The sequence below is a fragment of the Malaclemys terrapin genome, chromosome 2, assembly GCF_027887155.1.
Source record: "Malaclemys terrapin pileata isolate rMalTer1 chromosome 2, rMalTer1.hap1, whole genome shotgun sequence".
Taxonomy (NCBI): Eukaryota; Metazoa; Chordata; order Testudines; family Emydidae; genus Malaclemys; species Malaclemys terrapin.
This window is the reverse complement of record NC_071506.1, coordinates 278,956,936-278,977,626: the sequence shown is the minus strand read 5'-3', so window position 1 is coordinate 278,977,626 and position 20,691 is coordinate 278,956,936. Positions and strand designations below refer to the sequence as shown.

Genomic DNA, 20,691 nt, shown 5'->3' with positions numbered 1-20,691 from the left:
GCCAGAGAGAGAAGTACTACCAAGTCCCCATTGCGTGATGCAATGCCTTTGGACTCCAGCCCCAGACCCCATTGTTTTGTTTCATTTTCAAGTCACAGCATTTGCTTGAAATAAGGACTCATGCTCCTTTCTGGCTCCTTTGCCTGAGCCTGCAGTGAAGCCAGAGACCTGAGGACAATCTAGTAGCTAAAACTATTGTGACAGACCCAGACCAGTGGGGTACAGGAGTCTGGAAGAGGGCAAATATACTGGTCACTGGATGAGTAGTTTTCTGTTCCCTGAGTGACCTGAGCAGGGGCTGCACTAGAGTAATCAGGAACCTGCTAGAACCAATTAAGACAGGCAGGATAATTAAGACACCTGGAGCCAATTAAGAAACTGCTAGAATCAATTAGGACAGGCTAGCTAATCAGGGCACCTGAGTTTAAAAAGGACCTCACTTCAGTTTGTGGTGTGCATGCGAGGAGCTGGGAGCAAGAGGCACGAGGAGCTGAGAGTGGGAAGACAGATTGCTGGAAGACTGAGGAGTACAAGCATTATCAGACACCAGGAGGAAGGTCCTGTGGTGAGGATAAAGAAGGTGTTGGGAGGAGGCTATGGGGAAGTAGCCCAGGGAGTTGTAGCTGTCGCGCAGCTGTACCAGGAGGCACTCTAGACAGCTGCCGTCCACAGGGCCCTGGGCTGGAACCTGGAGTAGAGGGCGGGCCCGGGTTCCCTCCAAATCTCCCAACTCCTGATCAGACACAGGAGGAATTGACCTGGACTGTGGCTTCTACCAGAGGGGAAGGTCTCTGGGCTGTTTCCCAACCCACATGGTGAATCTGTGAGGCGAGAAAATCCGCCAATAAGTGCAAAACCCACCAAGGTAGAGGAGGAACTTTGTCACACTATGTACCCTGGGAAACAATCCTCCAGTGGTAGGGAGGTGGGATGGGTGACATGATCTCCATATCTTGATTCCATAACCAAGTGTTTCACAACAGCCTCCCTACCAAAACGAGTAGTGGCTTTGCTAATGAGCAATCTGAAATGTGTTTGAACTACCCACCGAACCCATAGCTTGGCCTGGATATTACTGAGGGCAAGAGCTGTCTTCTTGACCCTCTCATATTAGATGTAACAGAGTACCACATAACTTCTTTGCCAGAAGCTGGGAATGAGTGACAGGGGATGGATCACTTGATGATTACCTGTTCTGTTCATTCCCTCGGGGGCACCTGGCATGGGCCACTGTCGGAAGACAGGATATTGGGCTAGATGGACCCTTGGTGTGACCCAGTATGGCCATTCTTATGTTCTTATGAGGGTGGCTGACTGTGAGATTAGACCCTCTGAACATTCATAACTATAAAGGAATTCTAATTACAACACTAGAGAGTATTTGGAAAGAAGTTTTATGACTATTCTAGACACTCAGAGCTCTAGGTTAAATCAACCAAATGGATCCAATAATGAGAGAGGCAATTTACATTAGTTCAGAAGGAAATATTTACATACAGGAAACTATAGGGGAAAAAGTCATAATTCAGACCTCACTGGTTCTCCTTCAAAACTGAACTACAAATTGTTGCATGATTAGACTCTCGCGACTCAATCGCTCCGCCAGTGTTGCCACGCAGCTCCCTTTAGTCCAGCAACCACACTTCATTCAGGTTTGATACGATGGCCTGCAATATGGGAATAAGTCCCCTACTTAGTGCTACCCAGGATCTGTGATACCAGGGTCTCTACTCCTCTTTGCCAAGGTTCTTCCATACGCAACTCCTCCTTTCACCTAGAAGTCCAGCTCACCTGAGCCCGCTCAGTCACGGATTCTCAGTTTTGTTAGCAGACAGTTTGCCTCCTGGACACCGTCCCCTCACAGATGCAATCCCATTACACCCTTGTGACAATGCCAGCAATTGCTTGCATGAAAAACCAACATTAGGAGAGGATTTTATGCCCTGTCAGCTGCACATCATGGGACACCCTTCACCCCACAAATGGAGAAACCCACTCATGAACCCAACCAAAATCCTTGTCTACTGCTGATGTGAAATTCCTGGTGGAGACTGAAGGGGATGGCAGGTTTGGCATGTCTGTGCAGATCAGGCTGATTTCTCTCAGCCTCTGTCATAGCAGTTTTCACTCCTCAAGCCTTATTTAAATCTACATACACAATTACGAGAAAGTTGCTTATGCTTTATGCTGAAGTTCCATTTACCAACAGTTTATAAAATGTGTTAATAAATGATTAAAAGAGGTTTGAAAAAATGGGTCATCAATTGTTAAGAGTCCAACAGGTCAACAAGTTGCTTATAACCAGCTATAACATCTTCTACAGATGTGCTTGTGAGCCCTCTCTAAGAGGCAGGATGGCCCAGTGGACCAGGTGTGATTTGAGAGACCCATGTTCAGGTCCCTACTCAGGCACAAATTCCACGGGTGGCTTAGGGCAAGTCACCGACTCTGTGCCCTCAGATCTACAGAACGGGGACAATAGCACTTCCCAACCTCATGGGGGCACTGTGAAGATAAACATTGTGAGTTGTGAGGTGCTCCAATAGGACAGGGATGGGGGCCAGCTAAGTGCCTTGGGGAGAATATCTGTTGCTCGTCAGCTCTGCGGGTCTCTTTGTTCTGCGTCTGCACAACACCTGGCACAATGGGGTCTGTGACTGTGGATCCTAGGAGCTACCACAATACAAATAATAAATAAATAACAATATGATTGTGACATGTTAGTCACACACATGAGTCATTTACACCCTCTGTAAGCCATTCACACACACACAGTGTGACCAGAGTGCCTATCTCCATGGTGGGACAAGGGGTTTCACTTGGCCACAGTCTCCTCTCCTCTAACCCTCTGCAATGGCCTTCCTGGTGCTCAGCACAGGCAGGGCTTCCCTGGTGTGCATCTTCTGGTGAGTGGCGAGGCCGGAGCAGAGGCCGAAGCGCCACTGACCCTGGGGGCCCGCGAAAGGGCTGCCCACTGGTGTGGATGCGCCGGTGCCAGAAGTTGGAGAGCTGACTGAAGCTCTTGGTGCACTGGCCGCAGCTGTCGGGCTTCTCACTTGTGTGGGTCCTTTGGTGCATCATCAGTACCCATGTCTGCAGGAAGTGCTTCCTGCACTTGAACGGCTTTCTCCAGAAGTGGAGAGTCTTGTGACGCTTCAGGTGGATCTTCTCCTTGTAGCTCTTCTCACACACACCTCTCTCCTGACCCGAGCGGCCCTGTGCTACGTTTATTGAACTACATTAATTGCTAGCAAATTTACATACTCAAGAAGCTGATTTTCTTGGTGCTGGTTGAGTTGATTTTGAATGAAAGACATTTATAAGGTGGTTATTTTTGTCTGGACTGATCTGAGCTACAGATGTTGGGAGAATGCGGTGTTGCCTGGACAGGTCATCCTAATGTCAAGAGGGTTGCATAAGGCCATCATGTTATATAGAAAGATAGCAAGAAATACATCTGCCAACTGTGGGGTTTCATGTGTTTTCCTTTGAAGCATGTGCTGTAGGTCACTGTTAGAGATGAGAGTCTGGACTAGACAGACCATAGTTCTGATCCTGTCTGGCGATTCCTATGTAAATATTCATCTAGTCTAGGAAATAAAGTGAGGATCCGTGAACTGGATCCACCTAGAGAAGGCTAAACTAAAGAAGAGTAGCTAGATTGGACCAGACCTGCTGGGACCAAACCCGCCAGGTAAGCCTATTTAACTTTGCAGTTTGTCCTTTGTGGGTTAGAGGTCTGTGGATACCACTGTGTATCAAAGATGGTTTACTTAGACACTGAGCGTGTTCCACAATACAGCTGTGTTCTCCTGAAAGGTGTGCCTTAAAGACATGTGTTTCACTGTCGGTCACTCAGTGTATCTGTATAGTGCAGAAGGACATCAAAGTGAAGTTTACTGCTCTGGGTGGGCAGGGGGGTGATTGGTTCCAACTCCCCTTTGACAGCTATAGAAATTATGCAGAAAGAGTCAGAAAACACTCTCGCCTCTCCCTGGCGGTGTGCTAGCAGAGCCCTGTTTTGGAAAGAGGTGGGTCTTGGGGAACATCCATCCAGGACAAACTGAAAGTAGGGTGGAGATGAAGGCAGTTCAAGGGACACAGTCTAGCCGTTTAGGCTGAAAGTGCAGGTTGCTGTGGGAGCGAGGAAAGGAAAGTTACTGCCTAAAGGAGTTGAGGCATTTCCTACCCTAAAAGACTCCATTAGGGAAGAATACAAAATACCAACTCGCTCCCTACCCAGAAGGGCTTGCGTGAAAAATGCCAAACCGCTTGGCTGGTTGTTTTTTTTGTTTGTTTGTTTGTTTGTTTTTCAAAATTCCAAAGACTTTCAGTTTTTAAAAAAAGGTGTTTTGGATGTTCCCTCCCCCCGTTCCCTCCCTCCCCCCCGTTTTCTCTCTCCTCCCACCATCCCCTTTCCCCGGTGCTGCTGCCAAGGATGAGACACTGAAAAGAATTTGGCTTTTTTCATGGAAAAAACTGAAAATTTCAAAGCATTTTTGGTTGAAAAAAAATTCCTAGTGACAAATTCCGACCAGCTTCTGTAACCCCACCCCCTCACTGAGCTCTCCTCCCACCGGGAGCCGGCACAGGGCTAGGCAAAGGGGCTGGGGGATAAATGGGAGGAATGGTGTGCTTACCAAATCACAACAAACACCGCAGGGAGAGGCAGTCAGGATAGCTGCTCAGGGAGAGTGGCTGGTCACCAGCTCTTAGCCGAACAGCTTGGAGGAGGTGTGGATTGTTACTACTCACCGAAGGAGGGGGTTTCTGAGCTTTCTTCTTCCAGCGAGTCCTGCTGATCCTTGGCCCATGATGCTCCAGCCTGCTCCATTTGGGATAAAATGTTCAGTTTGGTCCCTGCATAGCCTGTTAATGGGGGAAAATCAGGCTATGTTGTGTTGCCGTACGGCTACCGCTGCTAGCGTCCCATTCTCCTTGCACCTCCCCCAGCTCTCTCTAGCCTGCCACTCTCCATGACTGTTAAACATGCTCCCTTAATCCTAATGTCCACTCTAACCTCCTTCTCCTCAGACAATCTGAGGCCACTGGGTGATGTTCTCTGCCCTGGGTGATGCAGGAGGTCACCCAGGTCAGAGAACCTCACCCAGTAAACTGTCCATCAAGCCCATAACTTCTGTCTGAGCTCTAGCATACCTCTTAGAAAGACACCCAGTCTTGACTGGATGACTTCAAGTGATAGAAAATCCACCACAGTCCTAGGTTTGTTGCCTGTAATGGTTAATTACCCTCACTGTTAAAAACGTGCACCTTACTTCTCAGCCAACACGTGAGCAGCCTGGACGTCTCTCCAATCACCTGTCTTAGGGCAATACTCTGCCCAGATTGCAGTAACCCCTTTCCCTCATGAAATCAGTGACTTGCTCCTTTCTGCTGCTGCTGATCCTCGGTGGCGTCCCGGCATCTAGAAAAGGCCCTGGGTATTTCAGAGCCCACACAACACCCAGGAAAAGGAGGAGGGTTGAGCTTTACCCAACGAGGTCAGGAGACCGTAATTCTCCTCCATCGTGTCCTGATACAGCGCTTTCTGCCCCTGCTCTAAGGACGGGTCCACACTAACCCCCCAGTTCGAACTAAGATACGCAACTTCAGCTACGTGAATAACGTAGCTGAAGTCGAAGTACCTCAGTTCGAACTACAAGGTACTTACCGCGGGTCCAACCACAGCAGGCAGGCTCCCCTGTCAACTCCGCGTACTCCTCTCGCGGAGCAGGAGTACCGGTGTCAATGGTGAGCACTTCCAGGATCGATTTATCGCGTCTAGACAAAACGCGATAAATCGATCCCAGAAGATCGATTGCTTACCGCCGAACCCGGAGGTAAGTATAGACGTACCTTAAGAGAGCCCATTCCTCCTAAGAGAAATAGACCGCAACATCATCAAATGTCACCGGGACCGGGAATCACAGGAGTTACATACTCTCAGCCTTCCACTTCCATCCAGCCTGCTTTCATCCCAGCCCATCAGAGGTCGCGTTTTCTCCATGAACAATGAACAACAGGCACATGCCACTCTCTGTAACGCCAGAGTCCTTCCCGGAAGACCAAGGGACTCGTCCTCTGCTTGGTATGTTGGACAAAGAGCCTTGAGGTGCAGGAGAGTGCAAGCACCAGCAGTCAGGAGGGCTAAAGCCAAGTCCCCTAAATCAAAGGGGAAAGCGTTGGTTTGCCAGCTCCAGGAATGACCCCACTGAAGATGCCGGCAACCCTGAGTGGGTCAGGGATACTGGAAGTGCGCTCGGGGGTGGAGCCAATCGAAGATTCGATCCTGCCCCACTCGGCAGGCAACTAGGGCAGTCACCGCTTTGCTGACAGCTGGCGTGACAGTCACTCCCCAACCCTACTGCTCAAAAGCAACACACGAGGCTCTCCCTGCAAATATCCTACCTGAGCAGGAGCTGCCCCAGGCGTTCCCATGGGTGGCCCAAGCAGGGAGTCAGGAATCCCGAATTCTCTCTTCGCGCCCGTGCTTCATTCACCCTTCTCCACTGCGGCAGGTTCTGCAGGCCAAGAAGGAAGGGGGAGAAATGAGACAGTGCTAGCTCCACGAGACTCTGCCGACGGACACCCGGAATGCCGCTGGGCTGAGCCATCTCCCTCCACCCCCTGCTCATGGCCCTCACCTCCACTCTGACCCCGCCCACCTGCTATGGGGGCCCATGAAGCTGGGCCTGCCCCCAGGAGGAAGCATCGCGAGGGATGGACACGCCACTGAAAGCAAGTGGCCGCTGAGCAGAGAGTGGAATGAGAAGCAAGGGGCAAGCCGACGCGCAGCGGGACTGGGGTGAGGGAAGTGCGGAGAGAGGGGACGGGCGCAGGAACGGATGGGGGTGCCAGCAAAAGGCTTGCACAGCAGAGAAGGGGGAGCAAGTTGGGGAGACATGGGGCAGGCATCGCCATCACGGTTGCCATCCCCACTGACTCCTGGCACCTCGGGATCCACCAGAGCCTTCCTCATCCTACCCAGAGCGGGCCAGGCGGAGAGAATTGATGACACTGCCACCTTCACTGGCTTCCCCGGAATCCTGACCCGCACCTAGGCTATGTCTACACTACAGCTCATGTCTGCATGACTTAGGGCGCTGAGGGGTGAATAAACCACCCCCCTGAGTGACATAAGTTACACCAACCTAAGCGCCTGTGTGGACACAGGTACCGCCACTCGCAGAGGTGGTTTTATTCTGCTCTCCCGTCGGTACAGAGCGTCTTCACCAGACGCACTGCAGCAGTGCAGGATGTGTAGACAAGCCCTGGAATGTGAGGGTTGGTTCCTGCTCCCACCCGCACCCTCGTTTGTCACTTTTCTTCCCCACCTGACTTCTCTTTCCTATCTCTGCTGTGTTGTCTTCTGTTTAATAAGGCTCTGGCTTAGCTGGCCAAGCCTGCGCCCTTTGCTAGTTTTCTGGGAGCCTGGGGCCAGTGAGGTAGCTAAAAGCAACGCCCCAAACAGCCTGATACATGCAAGTTTGCAGGGGCAGGAGTGGCTGATCAGACGTGCTAAGCCTGGGCTCCTCCAGCAGTGAGGCTGCATATAAGAGGTTGCAGAGGCAGCCGCTGCATTTTCTCTTCGCTGTTCTTTTCTGTCCTCTGTGTTTTTCTTGGTTTGTTTTCTTGTTTCGTCAAGGAAATGGCAGTAGACTTGAATAACAGCAGCCGCTCCAGAACATCTCAGCTGATTCTTCTCTTTCCCCCCAAAAGGACAACCACTGTTTTAATACTATCTAAAAACTATCAGACAGGGTGTAACGATGCTGGTTCTGCTGGGACCCAACTGAGAGTGTCAATTCAGGACAAATTGCTAAAACAGGGCAGTCACAGCCCAAGGCTGGGGTTTTTCCACCTCTAAGGCAAACCAAACCAGCCAGACAAAGAGGACTTTGGTATCACCCCACTGGCTAACCACAAGTTACACAAGCAATTCCCTTAGACACTCCAGTTTCCCAGTATCACCACCAGTGCCACTTGTTATGGGGACAAATGGTTATGAAAACCAATACCCCAGTAAAAGAAAATAAGGTTCCCTCAATCCCGAAGGACCAAGCCCCAGACCCAGGTTAATATACAAATCAGATCTTACCCACAAATCACGCTGTTGCCAATTCTTTAGAATCTAAAAATCTAAAGGTTTGTTCATAAAAGGAAAAAGATAGAGATGAGAGCTAGAATTGGTTAAATGGAATCAATTACACAAAGTAATGGCAAAGTTCTTGGTTTAGGCTTGTAGCAGTGATGAAATAAACTGCAGGTTTAAATTAAGTCTCTGGAATACATCCCCCCCTGGGATGGGTCATTCAGTCCTTTGTGTAGAGCTTCCATTTGTAGCAAAGTCCCTCCAGAGGTAAGAAGCAGGATTGAAGACAAGATGGAGACGAGGCATCAGCCTTTTATAGTCTTTTCCAGGTGTAAGAACACCTCTTTGTTCTTACTGTGGAAAATTACAGCAAAATGGAGTCTGGAGTCACATGGGCCAGTCCCTGCATACTTTGCTGAGTTACAAGGCGTATTTGCCTTTTCTCAATGGATCAATTGTATAGCTGATGGTCCTTAATGGGCCATCAAGCAGGCTCGGCAGAGCTACCACCAACTTGTTTGGGATGTCTCCCAGAAGCATAGCATAAGTTTGAAATACAGACAGTATAGAACCAATATTCATAACTTTAGCTACAAAATTGATACACACACATAGACAGCATAATCATAACCAGCAAACCCTTGTCTTAGACACCTCATTTGACCCCCTTTATACAAGATTTGGTGCCACTACAGGACTTTGGTTGCAACCATGTTCTATATGGTCCCAGATTATGTCAATAACGTCACACAGGGATTTTTTTTTTCCCTTCTGAAGACTGTCTAGAAGGGAAAGACTAGAAGCGACAAATGAAAGCCTGACTTCATACTTGGCCAAATACTTTAACTGCCTTTCCTTCCTTCCTTTTTTTTGTTTTTTGTATCTTTACGAATAGTTTAAAAAGGTTTGTTGTGGTGGTTGGTACAATGAGAGTGGGCCAAAGACAACTTAATACAAATCGCTGGACCACACATAGGTTTAATGTTGTAACAGTGACCATCTTATCCCTTGCTGGCCCAACACCCCCACCCCTTTTCCACACGGAGTATCAAGTGTTAAATGTGTATGAGTGAAAGGATGGGGTTCAGGTGGTGGAAAGTGGGTTGAGGTTAGTTGGAGTGAAGAAGATAGGAAAGCGTTTACATGTGGATTTTATCCAGACAGCCCCTGTCTAGACCCGTTTACACAGAGGCCACTTTCTGTGCACCTGGCTAATCATCTCCGAGGCAGGGCCGGCTCCAGGCATCAGCCTGGCAAGCAGGTGCGTTGCGTGGCCGCTCCGGAGAGGAGCGGCACATCCAGGTATTTGGTGGCAATTCGGCGGACGGTCCCTCACTCCCGCTCGGAGCGAAGGACCTCCTGCCGAATTGCCGCCACAGATCGCGATTGCGGCTTTTTTTTTTTTGGCTGCTTGGGGCGGCCAAAACCCTGGAGCCGGCCCTGCTCCGAGGAAGATCCTGCAATCCCACAAATCTGTACTGTGTTCCTGCTACTTCTCAGCTAGCCTCCAGAATGGGGGCACAGCTAACACCGCAGCTCCAGTGCGGTACTACTCCCTCCTTGCAGCATTATCCCAAGGCGCAAGCAACCAAGGAGCCCTCACATGGCCAGCACAGTTCACGGCTAACCTGCCGTCAGGCTACATTCAAGTTTGCTTGGCACAGAGATGAGCTGGGACGTGCAGAAAGGCCATGCCCCCAGCCCTGAACAAAGACTGTGCGCTGGGAGACCTACCCTGATCTTTGCCTTGCAGCAGGAGGACAGATCCTGGGCCAGGGAGTGAAGCCCCGTTGCACCAGCTGAGGGTCTGGCCCCAGAAGTTCTTGGATCCAGCCTGCCCTGGGTGGGCTGCTGCCCGGTTGGCGAGCCCAGTCTGAAAGCACCAGCTCTGAGAGCTTAGGTATATCTCCATATATATATATCTCCTAGAGCTGGAAGGGACCCCGAAAGGTCATTGAGTCCAGCCCCCTGCCTTCACTAGCAGGACCAAGTACTGATTTTTGCCCCAGGTCCCTAAGTGGGCCCCTCAAGGATTGAACTCTCAACCCTGGGTTTAGCAGGCCAATGCTCAAACCTCTGAGCTGTCCCTCCCCCAAGGGGCAGGAGGCCAGAGGATACAGACTCCTGCAGGGAGCAGGGGCAGAGGGCAGGGGAAGCCAAGTAGGGTGACCAGACAGCAAGTGTGAAAAATCAGAACAGGGGGTGGGGGGTAGTAGGAGCCTATATAAGAAAAAGACCCAAAAATCGGGACTGTCCCTATAAAATCAGGACATCTGGCCACCCTAAAGCCAAGGAACACAGGGGATCATGGGAGACAATAAAGGGAAGGAAGCAAGCGGGGTGCAGCCAGCCTGAAGCCTCGGTCAATTTCCCTTCCATTGTGGAGAAGGGGGGCTGGGTTGCGCAGGAGCTGCAGCCGCGGGAGAGGCCAGCCCTCCGCCTTGGACCCCCATCTCGCTGCTGCACCCCACGGGGCCAGGGCGCCCCCAGCCTCACCTGCCCAGGCAGCGCCACTGGAGCTCGCGGGCAGAGGGAACCAGCTCCCGCCCTAGCAAATCCCCACCCTCCGGGGTGGGCATCGGGGCAGGGAGGCACCAGCTGCCCCAGCTGCGGGTCCCCGGTAGCACCAGCGCGGCTCCCGGACCTGCTGGGAGAGTCTCTGCCAAGCCCTCCTCAGGTCAGGGCACGGCCAGGCTCAGCTCCCGGGCTGGCAGCCCACGTGCGCTCGAGTCCAGCCTCTCATCGCTCGCTTCCCCCTCGCGTGCAACCTCTTGGTTCGCTTCGGTTCCTGCTTCAGAGTTCCCCCTGCCCTGCCCCGGGGAAGGGCCCTGCAGCAAGTGGTGCTGGGAGAAGCACTCCTAATGCACCTCCAACGCACTGCCAGGGGCCGGCCCACTGTCCCCGCCCAATCGCTGGTGCCGCATCTTCCCTCCCAATGCATCAGAGATCACTCCGCAGGGTTACTACAGGAAGTGGGTTAATAACTGATCTAGTCCAGCTCTGGTTAAAGGCCATACCAGTCAGCCAGGTGACTGACACATCGACTCCAATAGTTATTCCATGTTGTTCGCAGTGTTGGGCCCCAGATATTAGAGAGACAAGGTGAGGGAGGCAATATCTTTTATTGGCCCAACTTTCTGTTGCTGAGACAGAGAGAGTTGTCACCTTACACAGAGCTCTTCTCCCCCAGCCCTGAAGACAAGCTCATGTGTCTGAAACCGAAGGCAGTTGGATCAATAAATGATCTTACCTCTCTCACCTCGTCTCGCTAATATTTATTCCACCCAGGAATTGGTTTCCAGCGCATTCGAACGTGAAGGCAACTGGGAAACCCACCAGCCTGCAAAACCCCATTCAGGAATCCAGCTAATCAGCTCGCAGGAGTGGGGTTTTTTACCCATGACAGCTTATGCCCAAATAAATCTGTTAGTCTTTAAGGTGCCACCGGACTCCTCGTTGGTTTTGTGGATACAGACTAACACGGCTACCACCCGATACTTACTCATATCGATTGACTCACATTCATGCCACATGGCTGTTCCTTTCGCAGAGAGGTGCGGGGAGGGAGAAATCCTGTTTTATTTATTCAGACTTGTGACAGCCGGCGGCAGAGCACAGAAGCAACGTAACAGGAAATGTCCATGCCAAGATAATGCACTCAGTGGGCCCCATTCCAATCCCGCCCCCCTTCCATGATGCCCACAAACTCTGTTCCACAGCCTAAGCGCTGCGATTTAAAGGGGTGTGATTTTCAAAAGTAGCCCAATCGACAAAAAATCACTGAGGTTGGCAACACTGCACCAGACACGTTGCAAAGAAATCGATTCTAGTGAGATTCTCACTCCACTTTTTCAGGCACCAGAAGTTAGCACTCAGCTAAACTCTTTGAAATTTGGGGAAGGGGGGTCGTATTCATCCATCACTATCATAGAAATGTAAGACTGGAAGGGGCCTCAATAGGTCATCTAGTTCATCCCCCACGCTGAGGGACCATCCCTGACAGGTGTTTGTCTAATCAATTGGTTCTCAACCTATTTACCGTTGTGGGCTGCATCCAATCCTACCTGTATGGCCCTGAGGATGTCACATGGGTTGCAGCTCTGTGCTGATTGGGCTGCAAGCGGCCCATGGGTCGCAAGTTGAGAACCACTGGTCTAACCTGTTCTTAAAAACCCTTAAAAAGAACAGGAGTACTTGTGGCACCTTAGAGACTAACAAATTTATTAGAGCATAAGCTTTCGTGGACTACTGCATCCGAAGAAGTGGGCAGTAGCCCACGAAAGCTTATGCTCTAATAAATTTGTTAGTCTCTAAGGTGCCACAAGTACTCCTGTTCTTTTTGCGGATATTTATATAATATATAGACTTATAGAGAGAGACCTTCTAAAAACATTAAAATGTATTACCAGCACTCGAAACCTTAAATTAAAGTGAATAAATGAAGACTCGGCACACTGCTTCTGAAAGGTTGCCGACCCCTTAGAACTCCTTACCAGGTAATAGTTTTGGGATGATGAAAAGCTATTGCCTAGGATTGATTGTACTTGATAGCTGGTCCCTTGGCCCAAGGCACAACACAGGAGTGTCTTGATGAGGATAACGTACACTTTGGTCTTGCTGGTTAGCTGTGATTGAACCATGTTGTGTTTTCTAATAATATGAATCATCCAAGGTTCAAGCCTAGTTATAGGAAATGCTTGAGAAACAGTTCAGTTCCCTTTATGTTGTCAAGGCTGAATCACGTTTTAACCCAGGTCAGGGGAAGTGTTGCGTTAGAATTCGTTCCCCCGACATAGTAGGAATTACAGCGTGAAAAGAACTTTAGATCAGTTGCTATTATAGTGATTGTCACTCGCACCGGAAAGCCTACACAGTGAGTTAGTGCATGGCAAGCCAGAACTCTGCAGTGCACTAACTAGCCGTGTGGACCCTGCTACTGTGCACTAAAAGTTCTGCAGTCAAAGCACACTATGGAACATTTAGTGCACGGCAGCAGGGACCACATGGCCAGTTAGGGTGTGGCAGGCTGGTGTGTGGTAGAGTCAATTGATCTAGTTCAAAAAAGAACTAGATAAATTCATGGCGGATAGGTCCATCGGGCTATTAGCCAGGATGGGCCGGGATGGTGTCCTTAGCCTCTGTTTGCCAGAAGCTGGGAATGGGCGACAGGAGATGGATCACTTGATGATTACCCAGAGGCGGATATACAGTGAAACGCAGGATGCCCTGGCACAGGGCCCCGCAATGACAGGGGACCCCAGGGCTAGGCAGCTGTGTGGGCAGGAGCTTGGTCCTGCGGGCTCCTGCTACAGGCTCCACCCCCACCGGCAGCCAAGCTCCCCCCTCCCCCACCTCCTCCCCCGAGCGTGCTAGGTTCCCGCCCCTCCCCCTCCAAGCGCTTCCCCCACTGCCGAACAGCTGTTTGCCAGCACTCAGGTCGCTCCAGGAGGGAAGTGGAGGAGCGGAGCCACAGTGTGCTCGGGGGAGGGGAGGCGGGAAAGAGCCGGGGCCGGGGCCTTGGGGAAGGGGGTGCAATCAGGGGAGGGTGGAGCCACCACACTCCCCCTGCATATACCCCCCCAGCCCCCAGCCCTGACTCTTGCAATTCCTCACACACCCTCAGCCTCCTGCCCTGACTCCTGCACCCCCTCACACACCCAGCCCCCTGCCCTGACTCCTTCACCCCCTCACACACCCAGCCCTCTGCCCTGACTCCTGCACCCCCTCACACACCCAGTCCCCTGCCCCACCTGACTCCTGCACCCCCTCACACACCCAGCCCCTGCCCTGACTCCTGCACCCCCTCACACACCCAGCCCCCTGCCCTGACTCCTGCACCCCCTCACACACCCAGCCCCCTGCCCTGACTCCTGCACCCCCTCACACACCCAGCCTCCTGCCCTGACTCCTGCACCCCCTCACACACCCTCAGCCCCCTGCCCTGACTCCTGCACCCCCCGCACACCCTCAGCCCCCTGCCCTGACTCCTGCACCTCCTCACACACCCAGCCCCCTGCCCTGACTCCTGCACCCCCTCACACACCCTCAGCCCCCTGCCCTGACTCCTGCACCCCCTCACACACCCAGCCCCCTGCCCTGACTCCTGCACCCCCTCACACACCCAGCCCCCTGCCCTGACTCCTGCACCCCCTCACACCCCTTCAGCCCCCTGCCCTGACTCCTGCACCCCTCACACACCCTCAGCCCCCTGCCCTGACTCCTGCACCCCCTCACACACCCAACCCCCTGCCCTGACTCCTGCACCCCCTCACACCCCTTCAGCCCCCTGCCCTGACTCCTGCACCCCCTCACAAACCCAGCCCCCTGCCCTGACTCCTGCACCCCCTCACACACCCAGCCCCCTGCCCTGACTCCTGCACCCCCTCACACCCCTTCAGCCCCCTGCCCTGACTCCTGCACCCCTCACACACCCTCAGCCCCCTGCCCTGACTCCTGCACCCCCTCACACACCCAACCCCCTGCCCTGACTCCTGCACCCCCTCACACCCCTTCAGCCCCCTGCCCTGACTCCTGCACCCCCTCACAAACCCAGCCCCCTGCCCTGACTCCTGCACCCCCTCACACCCCTTCAGCCCCCTGCCCTGACTCCTGCACCCCCTCACACACCCAGCCCCCTGCCCTGACTCCTGCACCCCCTCACACACCCTCAGCCCCCTGCCCTGACTCCTGCACCCCCTCACACACCTAGCCCCTGCCCTGACTCCTGCACCCCCTCACACACCCAGCCCCCTGCCCTGACTCCTGCACCCCCTCACACACCCTCAGCCCCCTGCCCTGACTCCTGCACCCCCTCACGCACCCAGCCCCCTGCCCTGACTCCTGCACCCCCTCACACACCCTCAGCCCCTGCCCTGACTCCTGCACCCCCTCACACACCCTCAGCCCCCTGCCCTGACTCCTGCACCCCCTCACACATCCTCAGCCTCCTGCCCTGACTCCTGCACCCCCTCACACCCCCTCAGCCCCCTGCCCTGACTCCTGCACCCCCTCACACACCCTCAGCCCTCTGCCCTACCTGACTCCTGCACCCCCTCACACCCCCTCAGCCCCCTGCCCTGACTCCTGCACCCCCTCACACACCCAGCCCCCTGCCCTGACTCCTGCACCCCCTCACACACCCTCAGCCCCCTGCCCTGACTCCTGCACCCCCTCACACACCCAGCCCCCTGCCCTGACTCCTGCACCCCTCACACACCCAGCCCCCTGCCCTGACTCCTGCACCCCCTCACACACCCAGCCCCCTCCCCTGACTCCTGCACCCCCTCACACACCCAGCCCCCTGCCCTGACTCCTGCACCCCCTCACACACCCAGCCCCCTGCCCTGACTCCTGCACCCCCTCACACACCATCAGCCCCCTGCCCTGACTCCTGCACCCCCTCACACACCCAGCCCCCTGCCCAGACTCCTGCACCCCCTCACACACCCAACCCCCTGCCCTGACTCCTGCACCCCCTCACACACCCTCAGCCCCCTGCCCTGACTCCTGCACCCCCTCACACACCCAACCCCCTACCCTGACTCCTGCACCCCCTCACACACCCTCAGCCCCCTGCCCTGACTCCTGCACCCCCCTCACACACCCAGCCCCCTGCCCTGACTCCTGCACCCCCTCACACACCCAGCCCCCTGCCTTGACTCCTGCACCCCCCTCACACACCCAACCCCCTGCCCTGACTCCTGCACCCCCCTCACACACCCTCAGCCCCCTGCCCTGACTCCTGCACCCCCCTCACACACCCAACCCCCTGCCCTGACTCCTGCACCCCCTCACACACCCTCAGCCCCCTGCCCTGACTCCTGCACCCCCCTCACACACCCAACCCCCTACCCTGACTCCTGCACCCCCTCACACACCCAGCTCCCTGCCCTGACTCCTGCACCCCCTCACACACCCTCAGCCTCCTGCCCTGACTCCTGCACCCCCTCACACACCCTCAGCCCCCTGCCCTGACTCCTGCACCCCCTCACACACCCAGCCCCCTGCCCTGACTCCTGCACCCCCTCACACCCCCTCAGCCCCCTGCCCTGACTCCTGCACCCCCTCACACACCCTCAGCCCTCTGCCCTACCTGACTCCTGCACCCCCTCACACACCCTCAGCCCCCTGCCCTGACTCCTGCACCCCCTCACACCCCCACAGCCCCCTGCCCTGACTCCTGCACCCCTCACACACCCTCAGCCCCCTGCCCTGACTCCTGCACCCCCTCACACACCCAGCCCACTGCCCTGACTCCTGCACCCCCTCACACACCCAGCCCCCTGCCCTGACTCCTGCACCCCCTCACAAACCCTCAGCCTCCTGCCCTGACTCCTGCACCCCCTCAAACACGCTCAGCCTCCTGCCCTGACTCCTGCACCCCCTCACACCCCCTCAGCCCCCTGCCCTGACTCCTGCACCCCCTCACACACCCTCAGCCCTCTGCCCTACCTGACTCCTGCACCCCCTCACACTCCCTCAGCCCCCTGCCCTGACTCCTGCACCCCCTCACACACCCAGCCCCCTGCCCTGACTCCTGCACCCCCCGCACACACCCAGTCCCCTGCCCTGACTCCTGCACCCCCTCACACACCCTCAGCCCCCTGCCCTGACTCCTGCACACCCTCACACACCCAGCCCCCTGCCCTGACTCCTGCACCCCCTCAGGCACCCAGCCCCCTGCCCTGACTCCTGCACCCCCTCACACACCCTCAGCCCCCTGCCCTGACTCCTGCACCCCCTCACACACCCAGCCCCGTGCCCTGACTCCTGCACCGCCTCACACACCCAGCCCCCTGCCCTGACTCCTGCACCCCCTCACACACCCTCAGCCCCCTGCCCTGACTCCTGCACCCCCCTCACACACCCAACCCCCTGCCCTGACTCCTGCACCCCCTCACACACCCAGCCCCCTGCCCTGACTCCTGCACCTCCCTCACACACCCAACCCCCTGCCCTGACTCCTGCACCCCCTCACACACCCTCAGCCCCCTGCCCTGACTCCTGCACCCCCTCGCACACCCAGCCCCCTGCCCTGACTCCTGCACCCCCTCACACACCCAACCCCCTGCCCTGACTCCTGCACCCCCTCACACACCCAGCCCCCTGCCCTGACTCCTGCACCCCCCCACACACCCAGCCCCCTGCCCTGACTCCTGCACCCCCTCACACACCCAGCCCCCTGCCCTGACTCCTGCACCCCCTCACACACCCTCAGCCCCCTGCCCTGACTCCTGCACCCCCTCACACACCTAGCCCCTGCCCTGACTCCTGCACCCCCTCACACACCCAGCCCCCTGCCCTGACTCCTGCACCCCCTCACACACCCAGCCCCCTGCCCTGACTCCTGCACCCCCTCACACACCCAGCCCCCTGCCCTGACTCCTGCACCCCCCTCACACACCCAGCCCCCTGCCCTGACTCCTGCACCCCCTCACACACCCTCAGCATCCTGCCGTGACTCCTGCACCCCCTCACACACCCAGCCCCCTGCCCTGACTCCTGCACCCCCTCACACACCCAGCACCCTGCCCTGACTCCTGCACCCCCTCACACACCCTCAGCCCCCTGCCCTGACTCCTGCACCCCCTCACACACCCAGGCCCCTGCCCTGACTCCTGCACCCCCTCACACACCCAGCCCCCTGCCCTGACTCCTGCACCACCTCACACACCCTCAGCCCCCTGCCCTACCTGACTCCTGCACCCCCTCACACACCCAACCCCCTGCCCTGACTCCTGCACCCCCTCACACACCCAGCCCCCTGCCCTGACTCCTGCACCCCCTCACACACCCAGCCCCCTGCCCTGACTCCTGCACCCCTCACACACCCAGCTCCCTGCCCTGACTCCTGCACCCCCTCACACACCCAGCTCCCTGCCCTGACTCCTGAACCCCCTCACACACCCAGCCCCCTGCCCTGACTCCTGAACCCCCTCACACACCCAGCCCCCTGCCCTGACTCCTGCACCCCCTCACACACCCAGCCCCCTCCCCTGACTCCTGCACCCCCTCACACACCCTCAGCCCCCTGCCCTGACTCCTGCACCCCCTCACACACCCATCCCCCTACCCTGACTCCTGCACCCCCTCACACACCCAGCCCCCTGCCCTGACTCCTGCACCCCCTCACACACCCTCAGCCCCCTGCCCTGACTCCTGCACCCCCTCACATACCCTCAGCCCCCAGCCCTGACTCCTGCACCCCCTCACACACCCAGCCCGCTGCCCTGACTCCTGCACCCCCCGCACACACCCAGTCCCCTGCCCTGACTCCTGCACCCCCTCACACACCCGCAGCCCCCTGCCCTGACTCCTGCGCCCCCTCACACACCCTCAGCCCCCTGCCCTGACTCCTGCACCCCCTCACACCGCCTCAGCCCCCTGCCCTGACTCCTGCACCCCCTCACGCACCCAGCCCCCTGCACTGACTCCTGCACCCCCTCACGCACCCAGCCCCCTGCCCTGACTCCTGCACCCCCTCACGCACCCAGCCCCCTGCACTGACTCCTGCACCTCCTCACGCACCCAGCCCCCTGCCCTGACTCCTGCACCCCCTCACACATCCTCAGCCTCCTGCCCTGACTCCTGCACCCCCTCACAGACCCAGCCCCCTGCCCTGACTCCTGCACCCCCTCACACACCCAGCTCCCTGCCCTGACTCCTGCACCCCTCACACACCCTCAGCCCCCTGCCCTGACTCCTGCACCCCCTCACACACCCTCAGCCCTCTGCCCTACCTGACTCCTGCACCCCCTCACACCCCCTCAGCCCCCTGCCCTGACTCCTGCACCCCCTCACACCCCCTCAGCCCTCTGCCCTACCTGACTCCTGCACCCCCTCACACCCCCTCAGCCCCCTGCCCTGACTCCTGCACCCCCTCATGCACCCAGCCCCCTGCCCTGACTCCTGCACCCCCTCACACACCCTCAGCCCCCTGCCCTGACTCCTGCACCCCCTCACACACCCAGCCCCCTGCCCTGACTCCTGCACCCCCTCACACACCCAGCCCCCTGCCCTGACTCCTGCACCCCCTCACACACCCTCAGCCCCCTGCCCTGACTCCTGCACCCCCTCACACACCCTCAGCCCTCTGCCCTACCTGACTCCTGCACCCCCTCACACCCCCTCAGCCCCCTGCCCTGACTCCTGCACCCCCTCACACACCCAACCCCCTGCCCTGACTCCTGCACCCCCTCACACACCCAGCCCCCTGCCCTGACTCCTGCACCCCCCTCACACACCCAACCCCCTGCCCTGACTCCTGCACCCCCTCACACCCCCTCAGCCCCCTGCCCTGACTCCTGCACCCCCTCACACACCCAGCCCCCTGCCCTGACTCCTGAACCCCCTCACACACCCTCAGCCTCCTGCCCTGACTCCTGCACCCCCTCACACACCCAGCCCCTTGCCCTGACTCCTGCACCCCCTCACACACCCTCAGCCCCCTGCCCTGACTCCTGCACCCCCTCACACACCCTCAGCCCCCTGCCCTGACTCCTGCACCCCCTCACACACCCAGCCCCCTGCCCTGACTCCTGCACCCCCTCACACACCCAGCCCCCTGCCCTGACTCCTACACCCCCTCACACACCCTCAGCCCCCTGCCCTGACTCCTGCACCCCCTCACACACCCTCAGCCCCCTGCCCTGACTCCTGCACCCCCTCACACACCCAGCCCCCTGCCCTGACTCCTGCACCCCCTCACACACCCAACCCCCTGCCCTGACTCCTGCACCCCCTCACACACCCAGCCCCCTGCCCTGACTCCTGCACCCCCCTCACGCACCCAGCCCCCTGCCCTGACTCCTGCACCCCCCTCACGCACCCAACCCCCTGCCCTGACTCCTGCACCCCCCTCACACACCCTCAGCCCCCTGCCCTGACTCCTGCACCCCCCTCACACACCCAGCCCCCTGCCCTGACTCCTGCACCCCCTCACACACCCAGTCCCCTGCCCTGACTCCTGCACCCCCTCACACACCCAGCCCCCTGCCCTGACTCCTGCACCCCCTCACACACCCTCAGCCCCCTACCCTGACTCCTGCACCCCCTCACACACCCAGCTCCCTGCCCTGACTCCTGCACCCCCTCACACACCCTCAGCCTCCTGCCCTGACTCCTGCACCCCCTCACACACCCTCAGCCCCCTGCCCTGACTCCTGCACCCCCTCACACACCCAGCCCCCTGCCCTGACTCCTGCACCCCCTCACACCCCCTCAGCCCCCTGCCCTGACTCCTGCACCCCCTCACACACCCTCAGCCCTCTGCCCTACCTGACTCCTGCACCCCCTCACACACCCTCAGCCCCCTGCCCTGACTCCTGCACCCCCTCACACCCCCTCAGCCCCCTGCCCTGACTCCTGCACCCCTCACACACCCTCAGCCCCCTGCCCTGACTCCTGCACCCCCTCACACACCCAGCCCCCTGCCCTGACTCCTGCACCCCCTCACACACCCAGCCCCCTGCCCTACCTGACTCCTGCACCCCCTCACACATCCAGCCCCCTGCCCTGACTCCTGCACCCCCTCACACACCCAGCCCACTGCCCTGACTCCTGCACCCCCTCACACACCCAGCCCCCTGCCCTGACTCCTG

General features: G+C 57.3%; 1 protein-coding gene across 1 annotated transcript in view; it reads right to left on the bottom strand.

Annotated features, from left to right (window-relative positions):
* ZBTB47 (zinc finger and BTB domain containing 47) overlaps nucleotides 1-20,691 on the bottom strand; it is a 393,046-nt gene that overhangs the window by 8,999 nt on the left and 363,356 nt on the right. The window lies entirely within an intron of this gene.